Raw genomic sequence first — 6,000 nt, 5'->3', positions numbered from 1 at the left:
CTTCATTGTTAGTGTATAAGAATGCAACTGATTTCTGTACATTGATTTTGTATCCTGCAACTTTGCTGAATTCATGTATCAGTTCTAGCAGACTTTTGGTGGAGTCTATCGGATTTTCCATGTATAATATCATGTCATCTGCAAAAAGCAAAAGCTTGACTTCATCTTTGCCAATTTTGATGCCTTTGATTTCCTTTTGTTGTCTGATTGCTGATGCTAGAACTTCCAGCACTATGTTAAACATCAGCGGTGAGAGTGGGCATCCCTGTCGTGTTCCTGATCTCAGGGAAAAAGCTCTCAGTTTTTCCCGGTTAAGGATGATGTTAGCTGTGGGCTTTTCATAAATGGCTTTTATGATGTTTAAGTATGTTCCTTCTATCCCGACTTTCTCAAGGGTTTTTATTAAGAAAGGGTGCTGGATTTTGTCAAAGGCCTTTTCTGCATCGATTGACAGGATCATATGGTTCTTCTCTTTTTTTTTTTTTTGTTAATGTGATGTATCACGTTGATTGATTTGCGAATGTTGAACCAGCCCTGCATCCCAGGAATGAATCCCACTTGATCATGGTGAATAATTCTTTTTATATACTGTTGAATTTGATTTGCTAGTATCTTATTGAGAATTTTTGCATCCATATTCATCAGGGATACTGGCCTGTAGTTCTCTTTTTTTGCTGGGTCTCTGTCTGGTTTAGGAATCAAAGTAATACTGGCTTCATAGAATGAGTCTGGAAGTTTTCCTTCCCTTTCTATTTCTTGGAATAGCTTGAGAAGGATAGGTATTATCTCTGCTTTAAACGTCTGGTAGAACTCCCCTGGGAAGCCATCTGGTCCTGGACTCTAATTTGTTGGGAGATTTTTGATAACCGATTCAATTTCTTCGCTGGTTATGGGTCTGTTCAAGCTTTCTATTTCCTCCTGATTGAGTTTTGGAAGAGTGTGGGTGTTTAGGAATTTGTCCATTTCTTCCAGGTTGTCCAATTTGTTGGCATATAATTTTTCATAGTATTCCCTGATAATTGTTTTTATCTCTGAGGGATTGGTTGTCATAATTCCATTTTCATTCATGATTTTATCTATTTGGGTCATCTCCCTTTTCTTTTTGAGAAGCCTGGCTAGAGGTTTGTCAATTTTGTTTATTTTTTCAAAAAACCAAATCTTGGTTTCGTTGATCTGCTCTACAGTTTTTTTAGATTCTATATTGTTTATTTCTGCTCTGATCTTTATGATTTCTCTTCTTCTGCTGGGTTTAGGCTGCCTTTGCTGTTCTGCTTCTATTTCCTTTAGGTGTGCTGTTGGATTTTGTATTTGGGATTTTTCTTCTTTCTTGAGATAGGCCTGGATTGCAATGTATTTTCCTCTCAGGACTGCCTTCGCTGCGTCCCAAAGCGTTTGGATTGTTGTATTTTCATTTTCGTTTGTTTCCATATATTTTTTAATTTCTTCTCTAATTGCCTGGTTGACCCACTCATTCGTTAGTAGGGTGTTCTTTAACCTCCATGCTTTTGGAGGTTTTCCAGACTTTTTCCTGTGGTTGATTTCAAGCTTCATAGCATTGTGGTCTGAAAGTATGCATGGTATAATTTCAATTCTTGTGAACTTACGAAGGGCTGTTTTGTGACCCAGTATATGATCTATCTTGGAGAATGTTCCATGTGCACTCGAGAAGAAAGTATATTCTGTTGCTTTGGGATGCAGAGTTCTAAATATATCTGTCAAGTCCATCTGATCCAATGTATCATTCAGGGCCCTTGTTTCTTTATTGACTGTGTGTCTAGATGATCTATCCATTTCTGTAAGTGGGGTGTTAAAGTCCCCTGCAATGACCACATTCTTATCAATAAGGTTGCTTATGTTTATGAGTAATTGTTTTATATATCTGGGGGCTCCGGTATTCGGCGCATAGACATTTATAATTGTTAGCTCTTCCTGATGGATAGACCCTGTAATTATTATATAATGCCCTTCTTCATCTCTTGTTACAGGCTTTAATTTAAAGTCTAGTTTGTGTGATATAAGTATGGCTACTCCAGCTTTCTTTTGGCTTCCAGTAGCATGATAAATAGTTCTCCATCCCCTCACTCTCAATCTAAAGGTGTCCTCAGATCTAAAATGAGTCTCTTGTAGACAGCAAATAGATGGGTCTTGTTGTTTTATCCATTCTGATACCCTATGTCTTTTGGTTGGCACATTTAATCCATTTACATTCAGTGTTATTATAGAAATATACGGGTTTAGAGTCATTGTCATGTCTGTATGTTTTATGCTTGTAGCGATGTCTCTGGTACTTTGTCTCACAGGATCCCCCTTAGGATCTCTTGTAGGGCTGGTGACAAATTCCTTCAGTTTTTGTTTGTTTGGGAAGACCCTTATCTCTCCTTCTATTCTAAATGACAGACTTGCTGGATAAAGGATTCTCGGCTGCATATTTTTTCTGTTTAGCACACTGAAGATATCGTGCCAGTCCTTTCTGGCCTGCCAAGTTTCAAAAGAGAGATCAGTCACGAGTCTTATAGGTCTCCCTTTATATGTGAGGGCACGTTTATCCCTTGCTGCTTTCAGAATTTTCTCTTTATCCTTGTATTTTGCCAGTTTCACTATGATATGTCGTGCAGAAGATCGATTCAAGTTACGTCTGAAGGGAGTTCTCTGTGCCTCTTGGATTTCAATGCCTTTTTCCTTCCCCAGTTCAGGGAAGTTCTCAGCTATAATTTCTTCAAGTACCCCTTCAGCACCTTTCCCTCTCTCTTCCTCCTCTGGGATACCAATTATGTGTATATTATTTCTCTTTAGTGTATCACTTAGTTCTCTAATTTTCCCCTCATACTCCTGGATTTTTTTATCTCTCTTTCTCTCAGCTTCCTCTTTTTCCATAACTTTATCTTCTAGTTCACCTATTCTCTCCTCTGTCTCTTCAAGCCGAGCTGTCGTCATTTCCATTTTGTTTTGCATTTCGTTTAAAGCGCTTTTCAGCTCCTCGTGACTGTTCCTTAGTCCCTTGATCTCTGTAGTAAGAGATTCTCTGCTGTCCTCTATACTGTTTTCAAGCCCAGCGATTAATTTTATGACTATTATCCTAAATTCACTTTCTGTTATATTATTTAAATCCTTTTTGATCAGTTCATTAGCTGTTGTTATTTCCTGGAGATTCTTCTGAAGGGAATTCTTCCGTTTGGTCATTTTGGAGAGTCCCTGGAGTGGTGAGGACCTGCAGGGCACTTCCCCTGTGCTGTGGTGTATAACTGGAGTTGGTGGGCGGGGCCGCAGCCCGACCTGATGTCTGCCCCCAGCCCACCTCTGGGGCCACAGACTGGTGTGTGCCTTCTCTTCCCTTCTCCTAGGGCCGGGATTCACTGCGGGGTGGTGTGGCCCGTCTGGGCTACTTGCACACTGCCAGGCTTGTGGTGCTGGGGATCTGGCATATTAGCTGGGGTGGGTAGGCAAGGTGCACGGTGGCAGGAGGGGCAGGCTTAGCTCGCTTCTCCTTAGGTGATCCACTTCAGGAGGGGCCCTGTGGCAGCGGGAGGGAGTCAGATCCGCTGCCAGAGGTTTGGCTCCGCAGAAGCACAGAGTTGGGTGTTTGCGCGGAGCGAGCAAGTTCCCTGGCAGGAACTGGTTCCCTTTGGGATTTTGGCTGGGGGATGGGCAGGGGAGATGGCGCTGGTGAGCGCCTTTGTTCCCCACCAAACTGAGTTCTGTCGTCCGGGGGCTCAGCAGCTCTCCCTCCCTTTGTCCTCCAGCCTTCCCGCTTTCTGAGCAGAGCTGTTAACTTATGACCTCCCTGATCCTAAGTCGCGCTTGCTGTGGGAACACAGTCCATCAGACCCCTCCGCTTTTGCCAGCCAGACTCGGGGGCTCTGCTTGGCCGGCAAGCCACCCCTCTGCCCCGGCTCCCTCCCGCCAGTCTGTGGAGCGCACACCGCCTCGCCGCCCTTCCTACCCTCTTCCGTGGACCTCTCTTCTGCGCTTGGCTCTGGAGACTCCGTTCTGCTAATCCTCTGGCGGTTTTCTGGGTTATTTAGGCAGGTGTAGGTGGAATCTAAGTGATCAGCAGGACGCATGGTGAGCCCAGCATCCTCCTATGCCGCCATCTTCCCTCCCTCCTTGTTGAGATAATTAAAAGACAAGCCACCAACTAGGAGAAAATATTTGTAAATCAGAACTCTGTTAAAGGACTTGTATCTAGAATACAGAAAATCTCAAAGGTCAATAAGAAGAAAACAGATACTCCAATAAATAAATGGGGAAAAAATTTGAATAGATACTCCATTAAAATATATATAGATGTCAAATAAGCACATGAAAAGAAGCTAAACACCTTTCCTCAAATATTCAAAATCTTTAGGGATATGTAAATTAAAATACAAGATACCACTATAACCCTCTGAGAATAGCCAACATTAAAAAAGACTGACCATAACAAGACCTGGCAGGGTTGTAGAGCATGCCTCAGAGCATGGAACTCTCATACATTGCTAGTGGCAATGAAAAATGATGCCAACACCTTGGAAAACAGTTTAGCGGTTTCTTAAAATGTCAGTCTTACAACTATTATATGATCCAGCCATTGCACTTCTAAGTATTTGCCCTACAGAAAGAAAACATGTCCAAGCAAAGACTCATGCACAAATATTGACAGCAGCTTTATTTATAAGAGCCCCAAATTCGAAAGAACCCAAATATCCATGACCAGGTAAATTGATAGAACAAATTGTGGTATATCCATATAATGGAATATTAATCAATCATAAAAGAAGAACTATTCATACATGCAACAAGAGGATAAATCTAGAAATAATTAGGTTGCAGGAAACAAGACACAAAAATATACATTGTATATTCAATTCACATAGAATTATAAGAAAAGAAAACCAATCCACACTGGCAGAAGATCAGTAGTTGCCTGGGAATGGAGTAGGGTGATATGAAGAGAAAGAGGCTGGAGAGAGGCAGATGGAAGCATTACCAAGGGGCACAAAAAAGGTTTTTAAGATGATGGATATGTTCATTGCCTTGACTGTAGTATTGGATTCACAGGTGCATACATATATCCAAAGTTATTAAAACATATACTTTAAATACGCAGTGTATTGTATGTCAACCACATCTCAACAAAGTATGTTACATATATTTATATATTCATAATTATCCAATGCAATTAAATCAGGCAAAAGATTTCCATAATTGTGTTCTTGTAGCATTAACAGACCCATACTATGTCTTATCAAATTGGTCCATGCTACATCCAACCAAAATAGAAATAATAATTTCCAATGAAATGTATCCAAATATTTAGGGAAAGATGATGTCCATTTCCTTCTAAAATACATAAATAAATTCTATTCTAGGAAACAAATCATAATGATATTTAAGACTAACTGGTTATTTTAGGGAATGTGGCTCAGTACATTATAAGAGGGCAAACTCTAGGATAATAATTTTTTTTTAATATTAACTTCTAGTCACTGATATCTTTAACACTTGGAAATTTTCTAGATCTTTAAAAAACTTATATATACATTATATAATGGAAAAAAAAATAACCATGGGCACCAGGGAAGAATCTATGTTACAATGTCAAATTGCTAGGAAGATCTAATGACTGCACATTTCCACACCCATAAGAGAGACTTGGGAATTGCTGATTATTATTTATATGGTGAGAACAACTTAGGTATATTTATTGCAAATGTATGGCAAAGACCAAATAAGTTCTTTCTTAAACTTGACGACCCATTGCTTCTCAGGGGGAAAAAAAGCATCTCTAGGATGTGCCTCAAGGGCTACTACACAGTGTGTAGCTGCTGATGAAATAAAATTCCACCTGCTAAACCTCTTCTCCCATGGTGAGATTAAAGCAACTTCTTTACTTTTAGGCTAGTTTGTGAACCTCACAGGAGTTATTTCACAACATGTTTTTGCTCAGATCTATGCACTCACTTGAGCCAGGCATCGTATCCCACCAGGGATGTGAAGTGATGGGCTCTCCTGAGGACTGCT

The sequence above is a fragment of the Panthera pardus genome, unplaced genomic scaffold, assembly GCF_024362965.1.
Source record: "Panthera pardus isolate Hobbes unplaced genomic scaffold, ASM2436296v1 HiC_scaffold_27, whole genome shotgun sequence".
Classification (NCBI taxonomy): Eukaryota; Metazoa; Chordata; class Mammalia; order Carnivora; family Felidae; genus Panthera; species Panthera pardus.
This window is presented reverse-complemented; position numbering follows the sequence as displayed.